The sequence below is a fragment of the Lissotriton helveticus genome, chromosome 11 (genome assembly GCF_964261635.1).
Source record: "Lissotriton helveticus chromosome 11, aLisHel1.1, whole genome shotgun sequence".
Classification (NCBI taxonomy): domain Eukaryota; kingdom Metazoa; phylum Chordata; class Amphibia; order Caudata; family Salamandridae; genus Lissotriton; species Lissotriton helveticus.
The window spans coordinates 1,003,052,604-1,003,073,542 of record NC_136072.1 but is presented as its reverse complement, the minus strand read 5'-3'; positions in this window follow the sequence as shown (position 1 = coordinate 1,003,073,542).

Sequence of the window (20,939 nt, the reverse complement as noted above, 5' to 3'; positions counted from 1 at the left end):
GGCTTTGGGGTCTGCTCCCCCCGGAGCGCGCGGGAGAGCGGTCGGAGGCCTAGTGCTGCAGCCGAAGCGAACGTCCGCGGAGCGAAGCCATCTAACAGAGAAGTGGCCCAGGCGACTGCTTAAAGAGCCCGACCCGAGCGAGGACAAGGACCTGAACACAGCTGGGTTTCATCACTGGGGAGAGTGGCCACGGACACCCCTACTGCTCCCCTGAGGGAGGAACGCGCCACCGCAGCGACAAGGCCCCTGAAGCTCGACAATCACCGCCAACAGGGGAGCCCCGGCCACGCAGAACGAGGGACGCCACTACCTAGACGGCGCCCCCCTCCTACCTAGTAATACGAATCGACCATCTGCTGAGTGCACTACCTACCTCAGGCTGCCCAGGCAGGATCAGCTGGTACGTCAGAGGCGTGATGGGGAAACCGCGGGGACCAAAAGGAGATGGAGGCCCGACCACAGAGGCTTCAGAGGACGCACAGCAGCCCCGATCAGAGTTACAACTGATGCAAGACAAGATCCTCGAAGCTATTGCGGCCACGAAGGACGCTCTACACCGGGACATTGCTCAGGTATCGACGGGCCTGGGGCTCCTGAGGGCTGACCATGGGAAACTAGCCGATAGGGTCAAAGAAGCAGAGGTTGCTCTGAAAGACATTGTGCCGGGCCATAAAGCAATGGAAGGGAGGCTCACGGAAGCTTTGGACCGCATCAAAGCACTAGAGAGGAGGGCGGAAGACGCGGAAAATTGCAGTCGACGGAACAATGTACGCTTAGTGGGCCTTCCGGAGAAAAAAGAAGGGACGGACATGATGGGTTACTTAGACAATTGGCTGCGGACAGTGGTGGCCCCGGAGGGCCTATCCCCCTTCTTCACGTTAGAGCGGGCACACCGTGTACCAGCCAGGCCCCCGAAACCGGGTCTACCCCCACGACCAGTGGTGATCAAACTGCTCCACTACAGAGACAGAGACTGGCTTTTGCAACGAGCAAGGGAGGCGGGGCCCTTCCAGGTAGATAACAGTAAAGTCACGCTGTTCCCGGATTACACCTTTATAACTCAAAAACTATGGGGCATATTACCAACAACTAGCGATAATTTTTGTCTCTAACTTGTTTAGAGACAAAAATTATCGCCGCACATCGGCGATTTTTATCGCAGATAAACCTTGCTATTAGCAAGGTTTATCGCAAATGCGATAAAAAACGGCCGGAATGCATGAATATCGCTGAAAAGTCAGCGATATTCATGCATTATCGAGCAAATGCTCTTAGCCATGTTATCCACCTCCCATTGGATAACATGGTGAAGAACTGCTCAGGGCAGGTGTTAGCTTTTGGAGATATTCGCGCTTAGCGCGAATATCTCCAAAAGTTGGTAATAGGAGATAGCGATGTTAGCGACTGTTTCCAGTCGCTAACATCTTAGCACGCCCACTTTGCATGTCATTAGTGATAAATATCACTGACATGCAAAGCAGGGCCCAAGATGGTCGCTATCTCCTATTAGCTGTCACTAACTGGTGTTAGCGACAGCTTGGTAATAGGGAGATAATTTTATCTCCGCTTTCTTAGCTTTTAAAGCCAAAAAAGCGGAGATAAACCCCCTTGATAATATGCCCCTATGTGCCTCGTTCCTGTCCATTAAAAAAGAACTGCGCACGGATGGACTGCAGTACTCGCTTTTATTCCCGGCAAGACTCCGAATATTAGTAGATGGGAAAGCTTTATTCTTCACAACGTCGGCGGAGGCATGGTCCTGGTGGGACACTTACAAGGCTGGGACGGATGGAGCCCGCTTCGGAACTGAGGAGGAGTTCCAGCAGAGCTCGGTGCGACGATCCAGGAGACTCCGGAAACGTGGACGGCACCGGAAAAAAACGACGGATTCTAAAACAGAAGAGGAACAGAAAGCGGCGCTGCAAGCGGTGATGGAGGTCTCGGGCGTGGCATCAACGCCACTGGAGAGAGAACCGATCTCGGAGGAATTGAGAACGCGGTCGGAAACTGAACTGTCAGAAGTGGACAGTACAAGGGGCCCGACAGTCACACCACAAACCGCAGAAGAAATTTTCGGCAGCTGAAACTGGGACATGGAGGGACTGGCTGCGACAGTCTAACTAGTATGGCGCGCACGACCACTTGAGCAGGCGGTCGTGAGACTGGACTAACGTGAGTTTAGATGCATATTGAGGGGCGGGGTAACAGGGAAGGCAACTGAACGTAGCAGAAGCTAGTACACGCACCCAGAGGCCCATAAGGCCGCCGCAGTACAGACTGCGGAGTAAGAAGTTTTGAGAGCACGTTGCTCACTTGTTTGGATGGGGGTAACTCTTTTGCAGTTAAGTCCTGTTCTGGGGGGGGGGGAGCCCGGAGAAGTTGGGGTTACTCAGGGCATGGCATGGGGGGAGGGGGGAGGGTCTGAGCTGGGAGGGAACGGAGCTCAGAGAAAGGTGGGAACGAGGTTGTTGGGGACGGGTGGGGCTGGTGTCGTACCTAGCGACTGGCCGCTGTTGGAAGTAGACCTAGACCGACTACACCGGGATAATGGATAGTGTGGGGTCGTTAAAATGTGTGTCCTGGAACGTGCGGGGTCTGAATTCAATGACAAAGAGACACAAGATACATTCCTACCTTGTCCGCAGAGGGGTTCACATTGCCTTTCTGCAGGAGACTCATTTAACTAAAAAAGAAGGGGTTGCACTGCAAAGGAGGTGGAGGGGTCACCTGTTCTACACTACGTATTCAGCGTTTGCCAGGGGAGTACTAATTTGGATTCGTGCGGGGGTTCCCTTCCAGGTCACTGGGCACATTGTAGACCCAGATGGGCGATTTGTAGCAGTCGAAGGCTTGCTCAGAGGTCGCCATATAGCACTCTGCGTCATTTACGCGCCGAATGCTGAGCAGGCATCGTATTTCACTAAACTATCCCGGCTGTTAGCTACCTATTTCACTGGTCCGGTACTGATGGGGGGGGACTTCAACTCTATCGAGGACACCACCTTAGATAGATCACACCCGCCACTGCATGCATCCCCAGTACACAGATTGGCGAAACACAGATCACACTGGCAAGAGAAGTGGGACCTGACAGACGTATGGCGAGTGCAACACCCAACAGAGAGGGACTATTCCTTCTACTCCAGCATGCACGACCTCCACGTCCGCATAGATGCATTCCTGTGCTCCCAGCCGGTATTACCGATGGTTGCCCGGACGGAATATCTAGCACGCACGATATCAGACCACAACCCCTTACTCCTCACGCTAGCTTGGATGAATGGAATTACGCCGGTCCCGACGTGGCGGCTCCGACCAGACACTCTGGATGACCCGCCGTTCAGCGCAGCGTTAGAAGACAGAATCTCCCAATACTGTACGGAGCTACAGAATGGGATGCACTCAAGGTAGTGGTAAGGGGACACTGTATAGGGAAATTTGCGGGCGCACGGCGGACACTCGTGGACGATTTAGACAAGGCTGAACGAAAATTGAGAGATGCAGAGAAAACACGACCCAACCACCCCGAGCTCCAAGATAGGGTATGTGCAGCGCGAGAGGCGGTGGCGGTAGAGGTAGAGCGCCTACGTAGCTTTGATTACAAAACTTATCTGACTAAAGCTCTTGCTGAGGGGGATAAGACAGGGGCACTCCTAGCCTGGCTGGCCAACCCCAGTAGGGGCAATACCCCGATACTATCCCTGAAAGGGTTGGGTGGAGAAGTGTACAACTCCCAACTGGACATAGTGAATTGCTTTAGAGCATATTATGAAAGGCTGTACAGGAGGGGCTTGGGGAATCGAACCGCGGCGATAGAAGCCTTGTTGACCGAGATCCAATTGCCTCATTTAGAGAAGGAACAAACCGAAGCAATCGGAGGCCCGATCAGCCTAATGGAAATTAGAGGGGCCATAAAGAGAATGGCGCGTAATAAAACGCCAGGAATGGACGGACTGCCTATCGAGTTTTACGGGAAATATATAGATTTACTAGCCCCAAGACTACAAATAATATATAATGAGGCCAAGGAGAAGGGCGAGTTACCCCGATCGATGCGCGAGGCAATCATGATTCCCCTGGTAAAACCATGTAGAGATAGCACAGATTCGGCTTCGTACCGACCGTTATCAATGCTGACGACGGACTATAAAATCTTAAGCACAATCCTAGCCACTAGACTGGTAGCCCATATGCAGGGGCTGATCCATGGAGACCAATCGGGCTTTATTCCTACTAGGAACACGTCACACAACATTCGTAGACTGCTTAGGCTAATAGCGGATCCTCCACCGACCGCAAGAGCCCCTATGGTGCTGTCGATCGACATTGAAAAGGCTTTCGATAGTCTAGAGTGGGACTACCTGTACAAGGTGATGCAAAGTTTTGGCCTAGGCGAAGGTTACATACAATGGACACAGGTGCTCTATGCATCGGCGGGCGCTAGGGTGAGAGTGGGGGCTTTGATATCGGATCGATATGAGGTGAACAGGGGAACTAGACAAGGGTGTGCACTTTCTCCCCTATTATTTGCTCTTGCAATGGAGCCGTTAGCGACACTGGCTAGGCGAGGTGATTGTTACCGCGGATTGAAGGTTGGAGGAACCCACCACTATATATCATTGTACGCGGACGATCTTCTGCTCTTCTTAGATAATGCCGAAGAGGCGGTGGAGGGCGTGGAGGACCTACTGGCGCGATTCGGGGGCATCTCTGGCTTAAACGTGAACTGGGCGAAAACTTGCCTCTTTCCCCTCCGGAAGGCGGAGAAGTGTCCATTGACCCGCCCCGACCTACGCTGGGAACCTAACTGTCTGCACTATCTCGGGGTATATATCTACCACGAGCCCGCAGACCTATTGGACGGTAATATAGGCCGATGTATCCGAGCGTTGCAGGGCAACATGACCTTCTGGGCCACCCTCCCTCTATCCATGACGGGCCGGGTGTCCCTACTCAAAATGATCGCCCTCCCACGATTGTTGTACTTTTTTAGGACCCTTCCTATATGGATACCAGGAGAAATTTTTAAACGCCTAAAGTCTCGGATAGTGTCCTTCCTGTGGGGGACAGGCAGGCGGAGAATAGCATTGGCGACTCTGACTCGCCCGAAGAACGAGGGAGGATTGGCGGTCCCTGACTTCGAGCTCTATTACCTGGCAGCACAACTGCAGTTCTTCACGCAGGAGGTGGCAAGGGTATATCGGCGTCCGGAACAAGAGAGGGACGTTGGCACCCCCCGCCATGTCCTGGCGTATATAACCCTACAACAGAAGCTAATACTCAGAGGGCTGTCCCATGAAGAACGGACGCTGCGGCTATGTTGGAACCGCATGCAAAAACGAGCCGGTCCTGGGCACCCGTATGCACCCGAGATCCCAATGGGTATGACATAAGCGCTACCACATGGTGGAGACTGGTCGAACCTCCAAATTTGGGAGGAGGCTGGTCTACAGATGGTGGGAGACCTTTATACCGATGGGGTGCTGTCACCATACCAGACTCTGCAGGAGCAATACGATCTCCCAAGAGGAGACTATTTACTACACGCGGCTGTGGTGAGGGCTATACAGGCACACTGGGGGGAGGGGCTAGTTGAACCCAAAACGTCACCGGCGTGCCAATACACGATGATGGCAGCAGGGACTTTAAAGGCAGTTACGTGTCTTTACTCCAGAATGCACGCGGAGAATATACAACCTCTTACGCGCCTCAAAACTCAGTGGGAGGCTGACCTACAAAAAGAAATCCCAGATACAATGTGGTCCCAATTGGTTCAGAGAGCCAGGAAGGGTACCAGAAACGCCCGCTTCCAACTGATACATCTTTACATACTCCATAGGGCCTACCTCACCCGAATAAAATAGCGCAATACTTTGGCGCAGAGGACGCAGCATGCCCCAGATGTGCGCTACTAGGTGCAGACTTATTACACATGCTGAAGGGTTGTCCACAGCTGCAAGAATACTGGAGGGGAGTGGGGGACACCCTGAATGAGGTAACGGATAGAGAACTGCAATATGACGGTGCGGTTACACTCTTACACTGGTTTCCACACACACGCAAAACCAAACTATCAAGTAAATTTATAGACATGGGCCTACTTATTGCAAAGAGGGAGCTCACCAAGGGGTGGAAATCAAAGGCAGCGCCGACACACCGGAAATGGCTGAACGAATTTCTGAAATGGGCTGCAGCAGAGAGCACGATTAGGTACCAACTGGCCCGACGCAAGTCGGACGAGAAAGCCCAGGAGGCAGCCCTAGCGTGGGAAATCCTGGTCCAAGCTCTCAGGGACAGTGCAGTGGAGAGTGAAGAGGAGGACGAGGCTGTAGACCCAGGGGCCCCAGGGGAGGCGGTTCCAATCCCAGCGCTAACACCGGACACACACCCAATAGTCGACTTCAGACTCCTGAGACTACCTACATAATTGAGTATACTAACACCAGGCGCAGGCGCAGACACCAGGGGGAGGGGGGGGGGAGGGAGAGTGAAACGACCCAGATATAACAGAGGGCTCAGCAAACGTCTGCTGGGTAATGGGGGGGGAATGTTGAGAAAAGTTAAAAGCGGAGAGCGGTGGACTGCTGAGAATGAATGCACCTAGCGATTAGGAGAGTGTTCTTAATGATAGAGACGCCACCCGGCCTCCGGGATGCGGGTTATAAGGCTGTGTACGCAATGACCGGAAAGAGCGAAGGAATTTAAGGTCCCGCACAACTTCTTGCAAATGTGTTATATAACTTGCATTGAACTCTGCAATAAAAAATTGTTTTACATAAAAAAGGAAGTATCAATGGACAATTACCCTGGAGGGCGATCGATGCATTATGTCATACATTTCATTTCATTGATGTGGTGCTGTATTGAAATTGAGGAAGGGCATCTCTGTATTCATATTGTGACCAAGGCATCTAGAAGTAGAAATACGTTGATATAGAGCTTTTTCTTTGGGGCTAAAATAAAGTATTTCCAAGCTGGAATGTGTGTTTTCCTTGATTTGGAGTGGCATATGTGATGTTCATGACAATAAGCATGGTATTTGCATCTAAATGATGCACACTAACCTCGGTTGAGCCGAAGGAGACAGCGCTGGGTTTTGTGGACTAACATAGCCTAAGTAGGTAGAGACCAGTCTTGTGTTGCTTATGTTCTGAACCAGAAGTGACCTGACAACTTCCTACTGGAGTAGGGTCAAGACTGATTTGGATATAGCTTGTCTCTGTCTGGTATAGGAAAGTGGATAAATGATAGACTGAAAAATGCGGCCCTGCGATCACCAGTGGGGGGGGAGGGGAGGGGGTTGATTAGTTCAAGAAATCCTTCCATCTCTTTGTAGTGGCATAAGCAAGAAGGCATTAGTGAATACGAACATTTTGCTGAGCTAAAGCCTTACTCCTTCTATAAATTCGTTCTTAGCACTATATTTGATGCAACAAAGACAAATTGTGTTATAAAGAATCGGGAAACAACCTTTACAATGCAACTTTTACAACGAACTACCATTACAACGAAACTTTTACAACGCAAAAACATTTACAACGCATACCATTACAACGCAGGATTTTACAACGCAAGTACCTTTACAACGCATACCATTACAACGTAAGTATTGGTAAGTATATAATTATTTTAAAAATATTATATGTTTGGGTTTTTGGGTAAAGGGGTATTTTTAGGGTTCAGGGTCAGTTTTGGGTTTTTGGGTAAAGGGGTATTTTTAGGGTTCAGGGTCAGTTTTGGGTTTTTGGGTAAAGGGGTATTTTTAGGGTTCAGGGTCAGTTTTCATTTTTTGGGTAAAGGGGTATTTTTAGGGTTCAGGGTCAGTTTTCAGTTTTTGGGTAAAGGGGTATTTTTAGGGTTCAGGGTCAGTTTTCAGTTTTTGGGTAAAGGGGTATTTTTAGGGTTCAGGGTCAGTTTTGGGTTTTTGGGTAAAGGGGTATTTTTAGGGTTCAGGGTCAGTTTTGGGTTTTTAGGGTACAGGGTTAATTTGTAAAAATAAATTAAAATTATATTTAAATTAAATTAATTAAATGAAATTAAATAAAATTTAATTATATTTTAATAATTTAAATTAATTTTTTATTAAAAAAAATATTTTTAGGGTTCAGGGTCAGTTTTGGGTTTTTGGGGTACAGGGTTAATTTGTAAAAATAATTTAAAATTATATTTAAATTAAATTAATTAAATAAAATTAAATAAAATTTAATTATATTTTAATAATTTAAATTAATTTATATTAAAAAAAATATTATATACTTACCAATATTTACGTTGTAATGGTATGCGTTGTAAAGGTACTTGCGTTGTAAAATCTTGCGTTGTAATGGTATGCGTTGTAAAAGTTTTTGCGTTGTAAAAAATTCGTTGTAATGGTAGTCGTTGTAAAAGTATGCGTTGTAACGTCAAACATCCAAAGAATCTGAAGTTAATATGTGTTTTTACAAGGACAGGTGAGCGGAATACACATTTAAATTTTAGTTATATATTAGATATTAAATGCAATTAATGTGCTTGACCCAATACTTATTTATTTATTATATTTATGTTGCTGCAGTGCCTGTGTACCAGACCTGGAATGGGAGCAGATAGATACAATAAGAGTGAGGAATATGTAAAACAATTATGAACGGTGGGCAACAGTGAACGTTTTTAGCATTCAGAAGACAGTTTATGTGTAGGTTAATTAAGTAAGGAACTTTTAGCTTCCAAATCAAAGGTTATCTGCAAAGGCTACAGCATCAGGATTTACCTCAGTTTTTCCCTTTTTCTATTCATTGCAGCATATTATTTCATGCCATAATATTGTATTGACACTTTAAATAAGCAGAAACAGTAATGAAGGAAGGATCAATGAAGAAGCAATGTTTTCTCTGGGCACATACACTTGAGAATTTTAAGGCAGATGTTTATATTAGTTTGTTCAAAAATTAGGAAAGTAAATGTCCTAGAAATTATTTATAGGGTTAGGATAATAAATAATTTATGTATGTATCGTGTTTTGTTCCATCAAATATTGCTGGTAAAAATATTATGGAATAGATTCATTATTACTAAGCGATTCAAGTTACACATCTCTTTCAGGAAATGATAAAACCCTGATACCGGTTTCAACAAGCTTGCAAAGATCAAGGACTTCGTAAACAGGCATAAGAAATCAGAATATAATTAGCGAGGTATGGCCATGTTGAAAACTAGCAATTCATTTGTGCATTGTATTATCAGTATTTATAGGATGTGGCTTTAAAGCTAGAATGGCCAACCTTGAAGCTGGGGAACCAAGTTCGAGTCTGGCGAAGGCTCAAGCATCCTGATTCTGGGCAAATGCCTTAGGGCCTGATTACAATGGTGGTGAACCCACCACCGACAGGCTTTCGTTGGTGGGCTCACTGGAGTAATTTCCCGCCCGCCATATTATAATGGCGGGTGGGTCCGTGTTGGTCAGAAAATCCAACAGCCACGCAACCAACAGGCTCCTTGAGCGTCCCAGTGGCGCAGGGGCCTTCCAATCCCCAAAATGGTGCCTACCAGGCACCGCCATAGGGATTAGGATGTGCCTCTTCTCCAGCCTTTCCATGGTGGGTGAACCGCCATAGAAAGGCTGGCGGGGATGGACTTTGAGGACCAATTGCTGGCCGCCCTTGAGCAGAGGCAGTTCGGTATCATACTTGGGGGGCACCTAAGGTGCCCCCTACATTTCCCTGCACCATGTGACAGCCACTGCGTGGTGACTGCCACATAGTGCAGGGAAATGCAAAACTTTGAATATTTTCTATTGCGGTGGGTGCTGCAACCAGCAGCATCCGCTGCAATGGAAAACAAGACACTTGCAGCCACCGTGCTGGCGGCCGCATTGTAATGCCATATGTGGGACCGCTGCCTTATAGGTGGGCGCTCCCCATTAGACCCGTAATCTCCCTGTGCCTAAAAATGAGTGTCCGTCTGTAATACATTGGTGCTCATGTAAATCATTGTACTATATAAAACTGCAAAAAATATTATGATGGCATTCAAATATATATTGAAAGCGGGCAGCCAGGAGGAAACGTAACAAACAACGCAGGTGCGCCAAACAGAACAAGAAAGAAGCACAATCAATGGAATCGCCGCTAGCTATTGCAGGCGATTCCGATGTCCAACCTCCCACAGTCATAAACCTGACAGATCAGCCTCTTTCCACCAAAGAAACTTCGATATTGGCACTGGGTTTATCATATAGCGTGAAAAACAACTTTGACTACGCAGACACAAAAATAGAGCTGTTCAAATATGTTAGAAAACGAAAGCTGCGCAAATACCACAAGGTACACAGCAAAGCCGAACTTCCCATCCAAGACACACCAGATGCTCAGCAACCTTCCTTACCAGCCCCTGACGAGAGCCTCCTAACTGTGTTGATTGGGATGCAAGAGGAGCCTACAGCATGGCAATCTGGCCCACGTTTGGGACAAATTCACAATCTGATTTCTACAAAGTTCAAACCAAGATCCAAGTTTTGTCCACTTATGATCAAGGACAACATTGACCAATTCCATGACAGGGTTTCCCAAGAACTGAGAGAATTGTATTTGAAGCACAACACCTTTTCCAAAAAACACAATTATCAATTGATAAGGAAATTGAAGAACAATATTGATGTGATAGTAAGACAATCCGACAAAGGAGGAAATGTCGTACTGTGGCCTCGCAATATGTATCTAAATGAGGCAATGGGGCAACTAAATGACCGCACATGTTACCGAAGAGTCGACATCAACGAGGTCAACCTGGCCAAGAACAATGTGTACTCTAAACTTATGGCATGGAGGAGTGCAGGAGTAATAACGATGGATGAATTCAAATTTATGAAAAACGAAAATCCCATCACTCCGGTCATCTACTTTGTGCCGAAAATACACAAAAACAGTCAGGTGCCACCAGGGCGCCCTATCATATCGGCATGCAACAGCATATTGGAGAACACCAGCAAATATGTTGATTTCTTTTTGCAAGATTTTGTTAAATCACTGCCCTCCTTTGTACTGGACACAGGAGATTTCCTTAAAAAGTGTATGACATAAGGTGGAAATCCAGCTATCTACTAATATCCCTTGATGTGTCTGCATTGTACACAAGCATACACCACAGGGATGGCCTGAGAGCAGTACAACATTTTTTGAACTCTCGACCAGAGCAACTAAGAGACCACACACGCATGATTATGGACATGATTAGTTTATGCTTGGAGAACAATTTCTTTCTTTTTGGAAAGCAATACTTTCAACAAACCAGAAGCGTTGCAATGGGGGCCTGCTTCTCTCCCAGTTATGCCTGTTTACACATGGGATACTGGGAGGAGCAGGTCCTCGCACTCAAATTTGCAGACACCATGTCCAATAAATAGTCAAATGGTTAAGGTACATCGATGACCTTTTTTTAATTTGGGATGGCTCTGCACAAGAAGCTGTTGATTTTATTGATAAATTGAACAACAACGAGTTGAACTTACAGTTCACCAGCCAGATCAGCGAAACATCTATTTGTTTTCTAGATGTAGAGGTCTTTGTAAAACACGGAAGGCTGGAAACAAAAATGTATAGAAAAGCCACAGAGGGTAACAGTGTTTTGCACTCCAGCAGCCATCATCCTGCTCATCTTATTAGGAGCATACCTTACAGGGAAATGCTCCGTATAAGACGCATTTGCAGCACTGAAGAAGATTGCAGGGTAGCCCAGTCATTATGTAGAGACAGATTCATACAGAGGGGTTACAATGGTGAGGTCATACAAAGAGCTATGAACCGAGCGAATGCTCTGGATAGGGCATCTCTATTATCAATAAATCCTCCTGACTTGGTTGGGGCTCAGACATCCAAATCAAGGGTGAACCAGGCAGCTGCTGGCACAGCAGACAGTGAAACACGATTGATTTTTACTTATAGTAATCAACACTGCACTATAAGGAATATTGTTAAGCGCAACTGGTCACTGATTACCAGTGATCCAGTTCTAGGAAAAGCTATCTTGGGGGCCATCAAGATAGCCTATAAACGCGCTAAGACAATGAGTAACTGTCTAGTGTCCAGCAGCCCAGAGATAAGGACCAAGAATGTGTGGCTAGGAAGGCTTTTTACATTGCTCTTCTTGCAAAGCCTGCAAGAATGGGGTAAGCAGAACAGAATACTCTACGCCATTCAATAACATACATACCATCATTAAGGAAAAACTGACGTGTCGCACCAAGTACCCAGTGTACGTGCTGGAGTGTCCCTGTGGTCTACGCTACGTGGGTAGCACAAGACCACAGGTGCGCAAACGCATACTCCAGCACCTCAGGGCCATTACCAACGGCGACACTGCGTACCCGGTGGCCAGACACTTCGGTGAGGTCCACAACAAGAAAGCGTCTGTTTTGCGGTACTTTGTAATCGACACGGTCTCACCGCAGAGAAGAGGCGGTGACCTGAGTTACTTTTGCGCAGATTAGAAACACGTCACATCATCCTACTCGACACCAAAAATCCTAATGGGCTCAATGCAGGGGAGGACTGCCACACGTATCTATAAATACAAACCAACATACATACCAGAATCAGAATTATCCAATAGAACGGCTGCCTCAGACCCATATTTAGTCAACTTTATATTAAAAATGTTATTTTTTCACATTTTGTATATTATTTGTCACACAGGGTAGCACGTAACAGCTTTTAACCAATATTCATTTGCCAAATTTGCACACATATAGATGTCTGTCTAGTTTTAAAGGTGTCTACAGCCCACTCGGGCAAAATCTTATCACAGTAGCTCAAGATCATCTGTAAATAGAGAATAGAGGGAGCAATATTAACCCCTTTAAAGCGTTGTAAATAGACCTCCCCAGTGCTGCGCTGTCCATTGGAACTAGTGCTGAATGGACGTCCAACGGTCGTGCGCAGCACTGGGGAGGTAGTGGCCGTGACGACCGTTGGCCGACGGCAGCAATTAAGGGGTTAAACGGTCCTCTACGTTTAGTCAATAACAATGAATACATTAGGGAAAGAACCATGTTATTCTGTAGAGGTACAAGATACTTACATCTTTTTTTAAAAACAGTATGTATGAATATTCATGTATAGTGTTGGTAAAAAATGTTTACTGCATCATTTGCACATTGCATCTTTTGCACATCCTTTACCACCCTTTTCCCCAAATCTTTTCCCTTTAGACTTGCTGCTTTTTTGTATATAGATGAATTTAACTAAATGTAACATGCGTGTTATTATACACAAAATTATTGTTTACTTGCATGCATGTACCAAAGTTTACTGTATAATATGAATTAATTTATTTATTTAATTATCTATTATCCCTTGACATAGTTATATCAAATAACATAGCTACTAGTCAATAACGACATCATGTATCTGCATTTACGCAGTTAGCAAATGATCATAGTAATTAATCTATGTTTATGACGATATTGGCACGCACTTATTGGTTACCAGCACTTTAAATGTACCACATCCGCCCTACAACGTTGTCATGTGATCAAGGTGCTCCGAGCACCGAAACGCGTCGTGGTGAGCAAATAAATCACTGCACTATACCTGGGTTTGCTTCGTCTTTTTTGCTGCCAGACCGCTGCAGGACGTACTTATGCTGAATATATATATATATATATATATATATATATATATATATATATATATATATATTACCTACTGGCGGTCGCCAGTAGGTATATATAGTTAGGATTTTTTCTCTATGGGTTTTTTGAAAATTCTATGTCTAATAACTTTGGCGTTTGTGGACGGAATTGGCTGAAATTTTCAGGAAAATGGCACATTTTGTTTCTGAGCAGCCCCTGAAAATTGGGGGGGGGGGTTCGTCCAGGGGGGGTCGAGAAAAAAGGGGGGTCCCAAAACGTGTTTTTAACATTGAGTTTTCCATAGGGCGGTTGGCCTCACTTTTAGCCCGAACGGCTGAATGGATTTGCACGAAACTTGGCAAAATTGTAGGGACTGGTAGCCCGATGTGCCTTTTGTAGGTCTCAATATATGTGCTACAGTGGATTTTGAGAAATTAACGTTTAAAAAAAGATATATATCTGTAACAGCGGACCGGGCAGCGCTCCAGGACGCGTACTTTTCGCGCAACGGAGCTTTGTGAAGCGAAGCTGATTGGTTCTCCGGCGTCTGTCAACATTCCAAACAGTCCGTAGCGGCCGCCATCTTGTCTCTCGGTAGGATCGAGAGACAAGAGGAGGCCAAAGCGAAGGGGCAAATGACCATAAGGGGGAATAGTAGATCCTCGCTGACCCCCTAGGTTTGATGTGGAGGTTTTAAAAGGGCCCCGCGGGGCAAAAAAAATAAATAATAATAATAATCGAACGGCTGAATGGATTTGCACGAAACTTGGCAAAATTGTAGGGACTGGTAGCCCGATGTGCCTTTGCTAGGTCTCAATATATGTGCTTCAGTGGATTTTGAGAAATTAACGTTCAAAAAAAGATATATATCTGTAACAGCGCACCGCTTCGCGTACTTTTCGCGTTACGGAGCTTTGCGAAGCGAAGCTGATTGGCTCTCCGGTGTCTGTAAACATTCCAAACAGTACGTAGCGGCCGCCATCTTGTCTCTCGGTAGGATCGAGAGACAAGAGGAGGCCAAAGCGAAGGGGCAAATGACCATAAGGGGGCATAGTAGATCCTCGCTGACCCCCTAGGTTTGATGTGGAGGTTTAAAAAGGGCCCCGCGGGGCAAAAAAAAAAAAAAATAATAATAATCGAACGGCTGAATGGATTTGCACGAAACTTGGTAAAATATTAGGGACTGGTAGCCCGATGTGCCTTTGCTAGGTCTCAATATATGTGCTTCAGTGCATTTTGAGAAATTAACGTTCAAAAACAAGATATATATCTGTAACAGCGCTCCGCTTCGCGGAGATAAAATTATATCTGTATTACCTAGCTGTTGCTAACACCAGTTAGCGACGGCTAGTAGGAGATAGCGACCATCTTGGGCCCCACTTTGCATGTGAGTGATATTTATCACTAATGACATGCAAAGTGGGCATGCCAAGATGTTAGCGACTGGAAACAGTCGCTAACATCGCTATCTCCTATTATCAACTTTTGGAAATATTCGAGATAAGCGCGAATATCTCCAAAAAGTAACAGCTGCCCTGAGCAGTTCTTAGCCATGTTATGCAATGGGAGGTGGATAACATGGCTAAGAGCATTAGCTCGGTAACGCATGAATATCGCTGAGTTTTCAGCGATATTAATGCATTGCGGTCGTTTTTTATCGTATTTGCGATAAACCTTGATAATAGCAAGGTTTATCTGCGATAATTTCTGACGGTAAAAAAATCTTTGCAATGCATCGTTAGGGATAAATATCGCTTAACTTTGGTAATATGCCCCAACGTCTGTTAACGTTCGATTCGAAGGAAATCAGGAAGTGTTGAAAAACATTGTCTGCGCCATCTTGTCTTTTTTCAAATGCCACACTTTTGTCGTGCACGGCAGCCATTTTAGATGCCTTGACCAGACCCACTCTGTGCACGCTGTCGATCCTTAGCAAGGCTCCCCACCCTCGCAAGCATCTCACCCAGGCAGTGGTCATCCCCGCTCTCTGTCTTATGCATGGGTAATAAACCTCCCCCCATCTGCGCTGCTCTTCCCTGAGAATCACACCCTGTGCCCGCCCGACACCTCGCTTTCGCCCTATTCACTACCGCACCCTCTGACACTCCTTTTCCTCTGTGTCCGATTGTCCAGGCCGGTCCTAGGCTATCAGCTAGCCCTGCAGATGTAGTTTATGGCCACAGCTGTAAAGAATCACCCCTCTTCAAAGGAGTTATAGTAGATCAAGGCCCACACTCGATGAGATCCGTCACAGCAGAAGCGTTGCTATTATCTGAAAACCATCCTGTATTGTGATTGGGGAGGGGACCGAGCGTGAAGCGGAAGATTCCAGGGATGACTCTTTGTACATCAAAGTTTTTACAATTATGTGTCACATTAAAAATATATAGCACTCCGACAAAGTAGTAAGATTATAAAACTTTAATAATTTATAAATATATACAAGAAAACAAAAATAGTAATAACATATAAACATTTTTAGGGAAAAACAACGAAGTAGCGGTCGGCTGTGCGAATAGTCCCAATGCAGCACAACGTCCAGATTTCCGGCGTGGGGCGTCGCGGGGGGTGGGTCATCAGTAGCAAACTGTTGTGCGAATAGTTCCAAGGCAGCAGAACGCGCCGAAATCTAGATGACACGAAAGTGATGTCTAGTAAGTTGCCACCCAGCAAATAACGGCGTGGGGCGTCGCGGGGGGTGGGTCATCAGTAGCAAACTGTTGTGCGAATAGTTTCAAGGCAGCAGAACGATGGCACCAAGGTGATGTCCAGTAAGTTGCCGCACTGGTTTTGGTATCCTACAATGCTGCTCCGAATAACGGCGTGGGGCGCCCCGGGGGAGGCGGCGTGAACGGGCCTCTCCAGGTGGAGTGTCATCTGTTGTAGTGGGGCGCCCCTTTACCGTTTCAGTTGCCATTCCGTCCGTTTTTGGTCCACTGTGTCAAAAGCCGCAATTCAGCTGAGTTGCGCCCACTCTTGCGGTGCAGCGATAGGCGGCTGTCACAGGACTCTCAAAATGGCGGCAGGCTCTTTCCTTTTTGGGCCTGGTCCACTGAAATGGCCCTGGGACACCTTGGAAATCGGACGCTTGTCTGCTAGGTCTTGGACCCCATTCTCGAAAGCGTCCCCTCCGCCTTGAGAATTCATCAAAAGTTTTGGGGGCCCCGACTCCTGCAGGCTTCTGGTGGGGAGCGGCTGCCATGATTGCTCGCGGAATGACCACGACGGAGCTACGAGATGGTGGTGCTCTCATGCTGACGCCAGTTTAGTCTGAAACATCCAGAAACAAGGTGGGGCTTTCATCGTTTGGGAAAAAAAAAAAGTTTTCATCCAATGAAAAGTGTTGTTTTTAGGTCATATGATCAAGCCTTCCATCATTAGGAAACCAAAAGTAAAATGAACCAATGAAAAGTTTTATAAACAAGTCACATGACCTGTTATGCGGCATAGGGTATAAAATGCGGAGAAAATACGTTGGCACGTGAGGCGGCGTCAGTAGCGGACCGATGTGCGAATAGGCCGAAGGCAATACAACGCGCCAAGATCCGGATGGCACCGAGGTGGTGTCCAGCAAGTTGCAGCACTGGTGTGGCCATCCTACAATGCTGAAAGTCGGCGTGGGGCGCCCCGTTGGCCTGTGAGTTTGCGTCAGTAGCGGACCGATGTGCGAATAGGCCGAAGGCAGCACAACGCGCCAAGATCCGGATGGCACCGAGGTGGTGTCTAGTAAGTTGCCGCACTGGTGTGGCCATCCAACAATGCTGAAAGTCGGCGTGGGGCGCCCCGTTGGCCTGTGAGATGGCGTCAGTAGCGGACCGATGTGCGAATAGGCCGAAGGCAGCACAACGCGCCAAGATCCGGATGGCACCGAGGTGGTGTCTAGTAAGTTTTCGCACTTCTGTGGCCATCCTACAATGTTGAAAGTCGGCGTGGGGCGCCCCGTTGGCCTGTGAGATGGCGTCAGTAGCGGACCGATGTGCGAATGGGGCCAAAGGCAGCGCAACAATATTTTCTGACTGACACCACAAGGCGCTGAGATGCCAAGATCCGGATGGCACCGAGGTGATGTCTAAGTTGCGGACTGATGTGCGAATGGGGCCAAAGGCAGCGTAACAATATTTTTTGTATGGAAGATACCACTAGGCGTTGAGATGCCAAGATTCGGATGGCACCGAGGTGATGTCTAGCAAGTTGCTGTACTGGTGTGGTCATCCTACAATGCTGAAACTCGGCGTGGGTCGCCCCATTAGCCTGTGAGATGGCGTCAGTAGCGGACCGATGTGCGAATAGGCCGAAGGCAGCACAACGCGCCAAGATCCGGATGTCACCGTGGTGGTTTCATAGTTGAGAGGCACTTCATCTGCAGTGGGGCGCCGAGATCCGGATGGCACCGAGGTGATGTCTAGCAAGTTGCTGTACTGGTGTGGTCATTCTACAATGCTGAAAGTCGGCGTGGGGCGCCCCATTAGCCTGTGAGATGGCGTCAGTAGCGGACTGATGTGCGAATGGGGCCAAAGGCAGCGCAACAATATTTTCTGAAGAGAAGACACCAAAAGGTGCTGAGATTCCAAGATCCGGATGGCACCGAGGTGGTGTCTAGCAAGCTATGCAGTTGAGTTGTGTGCGCACTTGCGGCGAATAGGTCGAAGGCAGCATAACAATGTTTTTTGAATAGAAGACACCACAAGGCGTTGAGATTCGGTTACCACCGAGGTGATGTCTAGCAAGTTGCCGCACTGGTGTGGCCATCCTACAATACTGCTCCGAATAACGGCGTGGGGTGCCCGAAGGGGGGGGGAGCCGGCGTGAATGGGCCTTCCTAGGTGGAGGCTCGTCTGCTGTAGTAGGGGGCCCCTTTACCGTTTCAGTTGCCATTCAGCTGAGTTTCGGCTGCTCTTGATGCTACAGCGACAGGCGGCTGCAAGAGGACTCTCAAAATGGCGGCCTGTTCTTTGGATTTGGGCCTGGTCCACTAAAATGGCCCTGGGACACCTTAGAACTCGGACGCTCGATTTTTTTTTCCTTTCCTGTACATGCAAAAAAAGGTAAATGCTTGGTACGTTACACGCTTCATCTGCCACGATGAACTCTCCAGAGGAACCGAAAAAAAATATAGTTGTGGTAACTATACCATGCATCGTCATATGGAGAGGTGGCACCAATTAATTATAGTGCTGCATAAAAGAGAGATTTGGAGGAGAACCCCTGACCTGCTAGTACATTCATCAAAGAAGTGGCACTGAGAGCTTCAGAGGCAAGGGAAACGGTCCCAAATATTTAGAAGAACTTTGGAAAGATTAAAATGACATGTTTAGATTGTGGCAAATTAATTTCATGTGGACAGATGAGTGTTACTCTAATAAATACAGCATATAAACATCATCATAGTCGATGGTTGGTAGAGACATTTTGACTATATCCTGGACCTGCCCGTCCTCGCCCAAAATGGCGCCGGAATAAATGGGACTCGTAACTCCTTGTTGTGTACTGGTTGCAGAACCTTGAAATCACGAGATACGTATGCAGTTTTGAAGCACATGGCGGGCGGGGACGACAATTGATTGACTATTTTGACATCCCTATTGATATTAAGTTCTGATGTGTTATTGATTACTGTACTGTTGAAAGTTCGAATTAACGTCACCCATGGTACTTGCCCGCAAATGTATATCTAGATAATTTTATTGTAACTGGCCCTGTCGTATTTTTTTTTTTTTTGTAAAATTTTTATTTTGATTTGCAAAAAAAAAGAATAAACAGACAAACATCGGGCTGCGGAGGAACCGCACATTACTCCAGAACAGGGCAAATCATTGTGCATGCATCAGCAGTGACCCAGACTATATTACAAGCATATCCAGGCCAGGAGCGAGACCACATAGTAATTAGGACCACAGTACCAGTGGCCTACAAGCCTAGCAGTAGGCCAGGCCATCCAGGATAACCAGAGCTGCAATAAGCTGGGCCCCAAACCTCCAGGTTCCATACAAGCGGTGCAAATAAGCAGCCCGCGGACCCTCCACAGCCCATAAACCATGACAACCAACTGCCCCATCCCACCCCCACCCTCCCCCCTGGTAGTGACGCCATTCACTCATCATTCATTCCACATCCATATTACACTTGAAAGAGGTGCATCGATCTCAATGAAGCCGGACATACCGCCGAGGGTAACCCCTTAGAGAGAAAGTCCACCAGGGGACCCCACTGATATCGGAAGTTCTTATACTGGCCAAGGAAGATGTCCGCCACTCTTTCCAAACTGAGCAACCTCCAAAGTCGTGCATGCCATAGTGACACTGCCGGGGCATCCTTCTTTTTCCAGGCCGCAGCCAGCGTGAGTTTCGCAGCACCTAGGCATAGCCACAAAATCTTCTTATCGGCCCTGGTCTGATAGACAAGGCCAGGGTCACGCAGCCCCAGCAGAACACAAGCCATAGACTCATCAATGGGATAAGTCAGCACTTCCTTTATATGTGAGAGGATTTCCTCCCAGTACGGACGGATCACCGGGCAGTCCCACCAGATGTGGCGGAAGTCCCCCAAAAGCCCGCAGCCCCTCCAGCACTTATCCGAGGTCGCCGGGAAAATGCGGTGAAGCCTAGTCGGGCACATATACCATTGCATGACCGTCTTGAGGTGGGCTTCCCTCAGGTGCAAGGAATGGTTAAAGGTCGTCAGGTCTCGCCAAAGCGCCGACCATTCCACATCCGAGATATCGCGCCCCAGCATTTCTTCCCATTGCCCCATATAACGAGGTCGGGGAGCTACCGTCGATTTGAGCAACAACCGGTATATGAAGGAAATGGCCCCCTTCATGGCGGATGTGCGTAATATAAAGGTTTCAAAAGGAGTCGGCGGTCTCGTAGCCGCCTCCATCACCCCAGGTGACGTGGCCCAGTGAAGCAGCTGAACATGCCGGAATCGTTCAGTCTGGGGGACCCCATAATCTCTCACACAGTTAGCGAAAGTTAGGGTGTCCAGGCCGTGGAACAAATGGGTCAACGCCCGACACCCCCCCTCCCTCCACACCGCAAACGGCCCTTCATGAAGCGCCGGAGGGAAGGCCGGGTTGTAATGCAAGGGCGTAAAGGGCGAAGGGAACGTGGTCCAACGGTCGTCCGCCGCTAGCGAGTCCCACACCTTCAACACTGTGCTCGTAGGAGTGCATATATATGCGTTGAGAGGTCGGTCCTTCTTCGGTTTCCAGGCTAAGTCCCAGATCGACCTGCCGGCAACGCATCGGTCCATATGGAGCCAATGTTTCTCGGAGGTCTGTTGCGACCACTCCACCAACACTCGCAGTTGCGCCGCTTTGTAATATAACTGCAGG